Below are 7,126 nucleotides of genomic sequence, written 5' to 3'. Positions count from 1 at the left end.
CCCGGGCACCCGCGGGGCGCGTACCCCGACCCTGCCCCGCCCGGGGCACCGCACTAGCCGCCGGGTCACCAGCCACCCCGCCGCGGTCGCCGCCAGCGCGTTCAACAGCTGGAGGCAAAGTTGCGCCTATCGGAGGACGCCCCCAACCTCGACCTGCCTCCCCCGGGTGCGCCCCTTGCCACTCGCGCTCTGCGTGGGAGTCCCGCAGGCTCAACTGCTGGCCAGCCCTGGGGTGAGGGGCAGTATGTTCCCATTTTACAGGCGCGACAGCTGAGGCTGACGTGCGAAGTGACTGCCCCAAGGTTACTCAGCTCAGTGAGCTTCGCTTTGGTTCAGTCTTCCTAATCCCATCCCCTGGAGGATGCTGAGTGGGATGCTGGGTTCTGTGCCCAGCCCCACCCCCAAGAGAAACTTCCGGAGGCTTTGAGGCTTTCCTGCCCCTGTCCAAGCTCCCCTCCCACCACCCTCACACACACCTGCTCCACCTGCAGAGGGGGCTCCAGTGAGCAGCTCTGAGCCTGGAGCAGCTGGTGAAGAGTCTGGTCTGGTGTCTGGCGCCTCCTCCAGCTGCTGTGACCCGCAGCCCTAGACAGTTGAGCTCTGCGGTCCTCAAGCTTTGTGCTTCGCAATCACTTTTACCGGGCACAGTTGAGCCCCAGCTGCAGGAACTTCTAACGAGGGCATTTCACCCAGGCCTGGGCTGGGTCTGGACGTCTGAATAGGAGTCAGCTGAAGGCAGTGGAGAAGGGTGTCCCAGGCTGCGGGAACAACATGTGCAAAGTCACAGAGGCAGATAGCACCCACCCCCACCCCCCACCCCTCACCCCCGTGTAAGAGTGCAGGGGAACGCACGGAGTTGAGTATCACTAGAGAGAAGGGCTGTTCAGAACCGCTTGTCTTTCGTCATCTGAGGGCAGGAAAGCGACCTAGAATGGGACTGGGAAGGTAGACAAGCACTGGGACGCAGGCCACCTGTTAGCTGGAGGGATGGATGTGTCACCTCTGCCCTCCAATCCTACACCTCTGGCTGCCTGGCACTCTCCTACCTACCCTTGAACGCCCCTCCTTGAGGACCCAGACAAGCTCTTATGCTGTCTCCGCCTAGAGGGAAGGCGAGGAAGACAGCTCCTAGTCCCCCGGGGGAGGCTGGGCGTGCAGCGGGGTCCAGCTCCAGCAGCGCCCTCCGGAACATCATCCCCGTCAAACCAAGAGACAGCGGCCCATGCGCCTTCTGGCGGACCTGGTGTGCAACTGCAGAAAACGCCTGGCCTCCAGCGTGCTCAGAGGTGGGCACTGGCAGAGGTCTACTTTTACTCGGCTCCCCGCCCAAGAAACTGAGCACCCCAGGAGTACCAGGCATCAAACGGCAAAATAGCCTCTCTGGTTCCATCTGTATGAGTTTCCATCTGCTAGAGTGTCTGCAACCCCCACCCCCAGCCTTAGCTTCCTCCTGTAGGAAAGGAGGACAGTAAAACGTCCAGTCCCAAGGGCAATGCCAGTGTTCCTGGCAGGAACACTCCCTTCTCCCAAAGGGCCCACAAGGCTGGCCAGACTCACTCTGAGGTGGTTTTGAGCTCTCACTCTTCCGACATCCCATCCTTGGAGACTGGCCCTTGCAGGGCAGAGGTAAACTACCAAGTGTTTAGGTCTCTCAGCTCCATCACTGTATCACACAAGACCATGGGGTTTGGCCTAGGCTGGGGGTCATTGTGGACCACACCATCTGGATTCTTTATTGGGCTTTCTCCACACCAGCACTGTCCAGTAGCGCTTTCTGCCAGGTGAAAATGATTTAAGGAGTGCTAACTTCATGTGGTTGCTATGTGGTTAACTCATGCCTGATGCAATTGCAGAACACCACTGATCCTTTTTATTTTGATTGATTTAAATAGCCACATGTGGCTTGTGGCTACCATGTTAGTACAGATTCAGAAGCACAGGGACCAGTTGACTAAGAGGGCTAAATGCCACACACACACAGGATCCTGAGCACCCCCACCAGGACATGATGGCAGGGCGAGACAAAGGCAGGCAACAGCACGTCCTATGTCAAGGCCAGGCCTTAGTCTCCTGTAACAACCTTCTCCTCCTCACACATCTGTTTAAACCCTCAGTGGTGGCCACCACAGCAATGCCAAGTGATTGATAGCAGCTGCCTAAGTGCTCACCCTGCATAAAGTATCTTGATCGACTGGTGATGTCTGCCTCGGGTGTAGACGGAAAGGCATATGCTAAGTCCTCTTGGTGAGAGAATAAAATCCAAACTCCCCACCTTGCCCACGTAGGCCCTTTGCAGTCACCCTCACTTACCCAGGCAGCATCTCTCCTACCCCACGTGGACTGTAGGAGCCAGCAACACCGAAGCCTCCTTCCCAGAACATGCTGTATAGATCTCTCATCCGACTTTGTCATTTGCCCGAGGGGACTCTCCTCCCTTCAGAAGCCTTCCCCACCTGATACTTCCAGTCCATGTAGCATCAGGTGCTATTCCAGGGCCACCTCCCCCAGGAAGCCTCCCCCGACTACCTGCAGCTGTACAGGCTGCATCACTCCTTCCTTCCCTGACTCCCAGGACTTTCTGTGGAGGCCACAGTGACAGCACGCACTGTCTGTTACTTGATCACTTCTATCAAGGAGCTCAGGCTCTTTTCATAGATTACTCTCATTAACAGACTGCAAAAGTAGGTGTCAAAGGCTTTTGTTTGGAGCAACCAGCCTCCATCTCTTTCCCCGCCAACACTCCAATTTCTTCTTTTCCTGGGCAGTCTTAGTGTGATGTGAATCAACGCCCCGCCCCCCAGCTGGGCTAATTGCTCACAGGTGGAGTGATATATGGGCAGACAGCATAGGGGTATCAGTATTATCCTAGACCCCCAGTGCCTGATGATGACAGGGGTGAGCATATCAAGCTGCCTGGAGCCCAGCCCTCCATCCCAGTCCTCCAACCGCCTTGGGATCTTCCCATGCTGCTGAGTGGCCGCAACAGCCCATCAGCAAATGTCCTTCAGTCCTGAGTTTGCCAAATGTGGCTCACATCCAAAAGACCTCATGGCCTGGTCATGTCACTGTGAGGACATTTTATTTTTCCGAATGTCTTTTCTTCCTTGGGGCCTGAAGATCAGTGGAAAGGAAAGGAGCCTGGAAGTGCTGACCGCTGTGTGCATAGAGAACAAGATGAACCCTTCAGAATGAGGTGCAGTGATACTTTTAAAGAACACACATTCACAGGTGTATGTACAAGTTGCCACAGTTCTGAGAGGTGCAGAGTCTAGAAGGCGCATATGCGTTTAGGAGGCTGCCCACCCCTTGCAGGGCATGGATCTTCCCTACCCACCAAGAGGCATGGAGGAGGAAGAGCAGGCTGTGGGGGACAGAGATGCCTTCTCAAACAGGGTCCTCAGATCTGAGTTGTCTGGTTTTCCTGGACACTATGATAGGTCTAGGAAGCAAGGCTGAGGGCCACGTTGAGACGCATTGAACCTGGGTGTGGGGACGGTCACTAGAAGGGGGACTAAACCGTTGGTCAGGAAGAAGAGGATGGGATGAGAAGCCTGAGGGAGGCCCAGCCCTGAAAAACCGTCCCAGAGGACGTGTGCACATACACACATCTCTAAAAGGGTTTTTCTGTGACTTCCATCTGTAGAGTGAGCGAGCTGAGGTCCCTCCCACTACTTCCGCCTCCCCTACCACCTTCCCTGCCCTGCTTCCTTGAGGAAAAGCTGCCTGTTTACCATATTCGTCATTTATTGTTGTGTGATGAATTACCTTCCAACCAGGTAGCTGAAATCAGCAAAAACAAAAGCCATAAAAACAAGTTTATGATTCAGGTTCAGGGTCCAGAGTGGGAGGTGGGGATGTGTCTTCATAAGACTCTCCCCACCCTCTGAAGCTTGGCCAGGGCAGAAGGCTAGCTTTAAGAAGCTGGCTCCTGGCCGGGTGTGGTGGCGCATGCCTTTAATCCCAGCACTCGGGAGGCAGAGGCAGGCGGATCGCTGTGAGTTCAAGGCCAGCCTGGTCTACATCGTGAGTTCCAGGGTTACAGGGAGACCCTGTCTCAAAAAGACCAAAAAAACAAAAACACCACCAAAAAAAAAAAACAACCAAGAAACTGCCTCCTAAGGCTGGAGAGATGGCTCAGTGGTTAAGAACACTGGCTACTCTTGCAGAGGACTGGGGTTCAATTCCTAGCACCTACATGGTGCCTAACAACCCTCTGTAACTCCAGTTCCAGGGGAATCTAACCTTCGAGGGCACTGCACTACACGGGTGTACATATGTACATGCAGGCAATACTCATACACATAAAATAAAAATAGTAAATAATTTTTTTTAAAGATGCTGGTTCCTGTGGCTAACACATTCATGCAGGTTGTCAGTGGTGGGAGGCCTCAGTCCCTTGTCCCATAGGAAGGCCCATAGCACTGTAACTGTTTCCCCCACAGGGAAACCAAGGCAGAGGCCACAACGGCTTTCATTACCTACCCCCAGATGTCACCACGGTCAAGGCTGCCATTTACTTCCTCAGGGCCACACAGGCCCCTATCTGTGGTAGGGTCCTCTACACAGGGTGAAGCTCCAGGAGAAAGGTCTCATAAGTTCCTTATAAAGCTAACAAGAGTGAAAGTTACCAGGGATATGGCCCCAAAGGAAAGAGGACAGTGACATACTCTGACCTGTCTGGGAGGGGGCCCTTGAACTTATAGAGCCGGTTATAGTAAAACAGGGGGTATAGACAGCACCTGTTTTCTTAGCTTGAGACGGGGGGTAACTGAATGGCAAGGTTGCCAGGCTGCTTCCCTCCAGTACCCCAAGACAAGGAACAGGAGTGCCCCCGATGACACACCCAGAATGCAAGTGATTCCATATGTGCTCTAGGCCCAGGTCCTCACCAGGCACAGAGGAGATACTGGGGGAAGGCCCTGACGAGCTGCCCACCTGACAGTGCAAATGTCAGACTGAGACTGTCCCCACCAGCCCCCTGTGATCTCAAAGAGGGGATGCAGGGCATTGAGAATCCCATGGGAACCCACCTCTTTTCCCAAGACCCCTCACTCCAGGGAGAGCTATCCCAGAGGACAGAAGAGGCTGGGCTCTGCACAGACCTGAGATCCAAGACCACCCAGCCCTGTGTCAGGAGCCTGTCACTGGGCCTGAGCCCTGTGCATGGCCTTCCACAATGGTGCTGTCCTAGGGTCCCTTGAAAGTTCGGTCCTATGCTCTATAGCCATGGCAGGGGGTGGTACACCAGGTCACAGGTCCAGCCAGCCTGTGTTATTAGGCCATTTATCTGACTGTCTGAATGGAGGCTGGGGGTGGTGGCACTTTTACTTCCTAGTCCAGAACTGGGGCAGCCAGAGGCCCTAGGGAGCTGGAGGTCACTGGCCTCATGGCCAGGCTTGTCAACGCCAACCCGATGTTCCAGGTGCTACAGGGACCAGAAAGTTGCTGACTGGCTGATTTCTCTATGTCCTTTCTCTAACTGGCAAGATGGCTCAGCAGGTAAAGGCGCCTGTAGCCAAGCCTGATGATGAGGGTGCAATCCTCCTGACCCATATGGTGGAAGGAGAGATGTCCACATGTACCCTGTAGCACTCATACCCCTGCAACCACACAAATAGATAAAATGTAACTTTAAAAGCTTTCCAGGCTCCCTATTCCTAGTGGTAAAGTACTGGTCCTTACCTAGGCTTCTGGAGGCACCTGCAGCTTGGTCTCACTCCCTCAGCCTGCAACAGTAGCTCAAAATGGAGGCATATACTACGGGCCTTTCAGGTCCCTGGCCAAGCACTCCACATGAATTGAAGTCCCAATGAATAACTTCAAGCATCCCACACAGCTTGTCATGAGTTCTGCTTTCTTCATGAGGTTCAGAGATGCTAAGCACTCCACCAGGACGGCACAGTGAAGCAGCAGCACTGTTCACCTTGCTGTCCTGCCGCCCGTCAGAGCATGGCCCTAGGACTTTGTGCTTTAGGCCGGTCCCATTCTTCGCCCCAATTACAGCCAGCCACTTCCCAGGCCCTTGCCTTTCCAACCTTCTTTTGATCTAGAATCTGGGTGTCTCAACATCCCTGTAGGTGGGTGGGTTGGTAGCTGAGAGTTCCCACTGTCCTGAGAAAGATGGGTCTTTGTAGCTGTTACCAAGTTACTTGGGCTCCAAACCCACCTGCCAGCTGGATGTCCCCTGGGCTCTTGCACATACCATCCATCAGCAATGCTGGGCAGCTCTGCTCCAAGTTCTACCCCAAACCTGGTCCCTCTCTCTCCCATTTTGTCATGAAGGCAGGGACAGGTATGTCCTCCTCAGAGTCATACATTTAGGATCTGGCTAGTGGAGAGCACGCAGGAAATCCTTACAAAGAAGTGTGTGCCTCTGGAGGAAGGAAGAGAAACCACAGAGGAAGGGAGGTGGGTGGGCAGAAAGACCAGTAACTAGGGTTGCCTCAATGCTGCCCTACACTTGGAAACAAGTAGAAAGGGGCACATGAAAGGACCAGACAGGGTCAGACAGAGGCCCAGAACTCTGCACCCATGACCACGAAGCTGGGAAGGTCCTTCAAGGCATAGGAAACCAGGGGAACCCATCCTCCCCAGGCTAGGCAAGTCCTGTCCCTCAAGCAAGGTGGGAGTGCAACAGACAAATACACACACACACACACACACACACACACACAGACGCACACGCAAGAGAGAGAGAGAGAGAGAAAGAGAGAGAGAGAGAGAGAGAGAGAGAAAGAGAAAGAGAAGCAACAGCTACCATCAAACTTTTAAAAATGTTCCAGGGGTCAGCAAGATGGTGCAGTGATCAAAGGTGCTTGTCACCAAGCCTGACAACCTGAGTTCAATCCCCAGGACTGAAAGGAGAGAACTGATTCCTACAAGTTGTCCTCTGACCTACACACACACCATGGCATATGCACATGCCCGTACATATACTATTACTACTACTACTACTACTACTACTGCTAATAATAATAATAATAATAATAATGAAATATAATAAAAAATTTTTAAAGTAAATGAGTAGCTGGATGTGGTGGCCTACACCTTTAATCCCAGCACTCAGGAGGCAGAGGCAGGCAGATCTCTGTGATTTCAAGGCCAGCCTGATCTACATAGTAAGCTC

Source organism: Nannospalax galili, unplaced genomic scaffold, assembly GCF_000622305.1.
Source record: "Nannospalax galili isolate Female #2095 unplaced genomic scaffold, S.galili_v1.0 scaffold445, whole genome shotgun sequence".
Classification (NCBI taxonomy): domain Eukaryota; kingdom Metazoa; phylum Chordata; class Mammalia; order Rodentia; family Spalacidae; genus Nannospalax; species Nannospalax galili.
Note: the sequence above shows the minus strand (reverse complement) of the source record.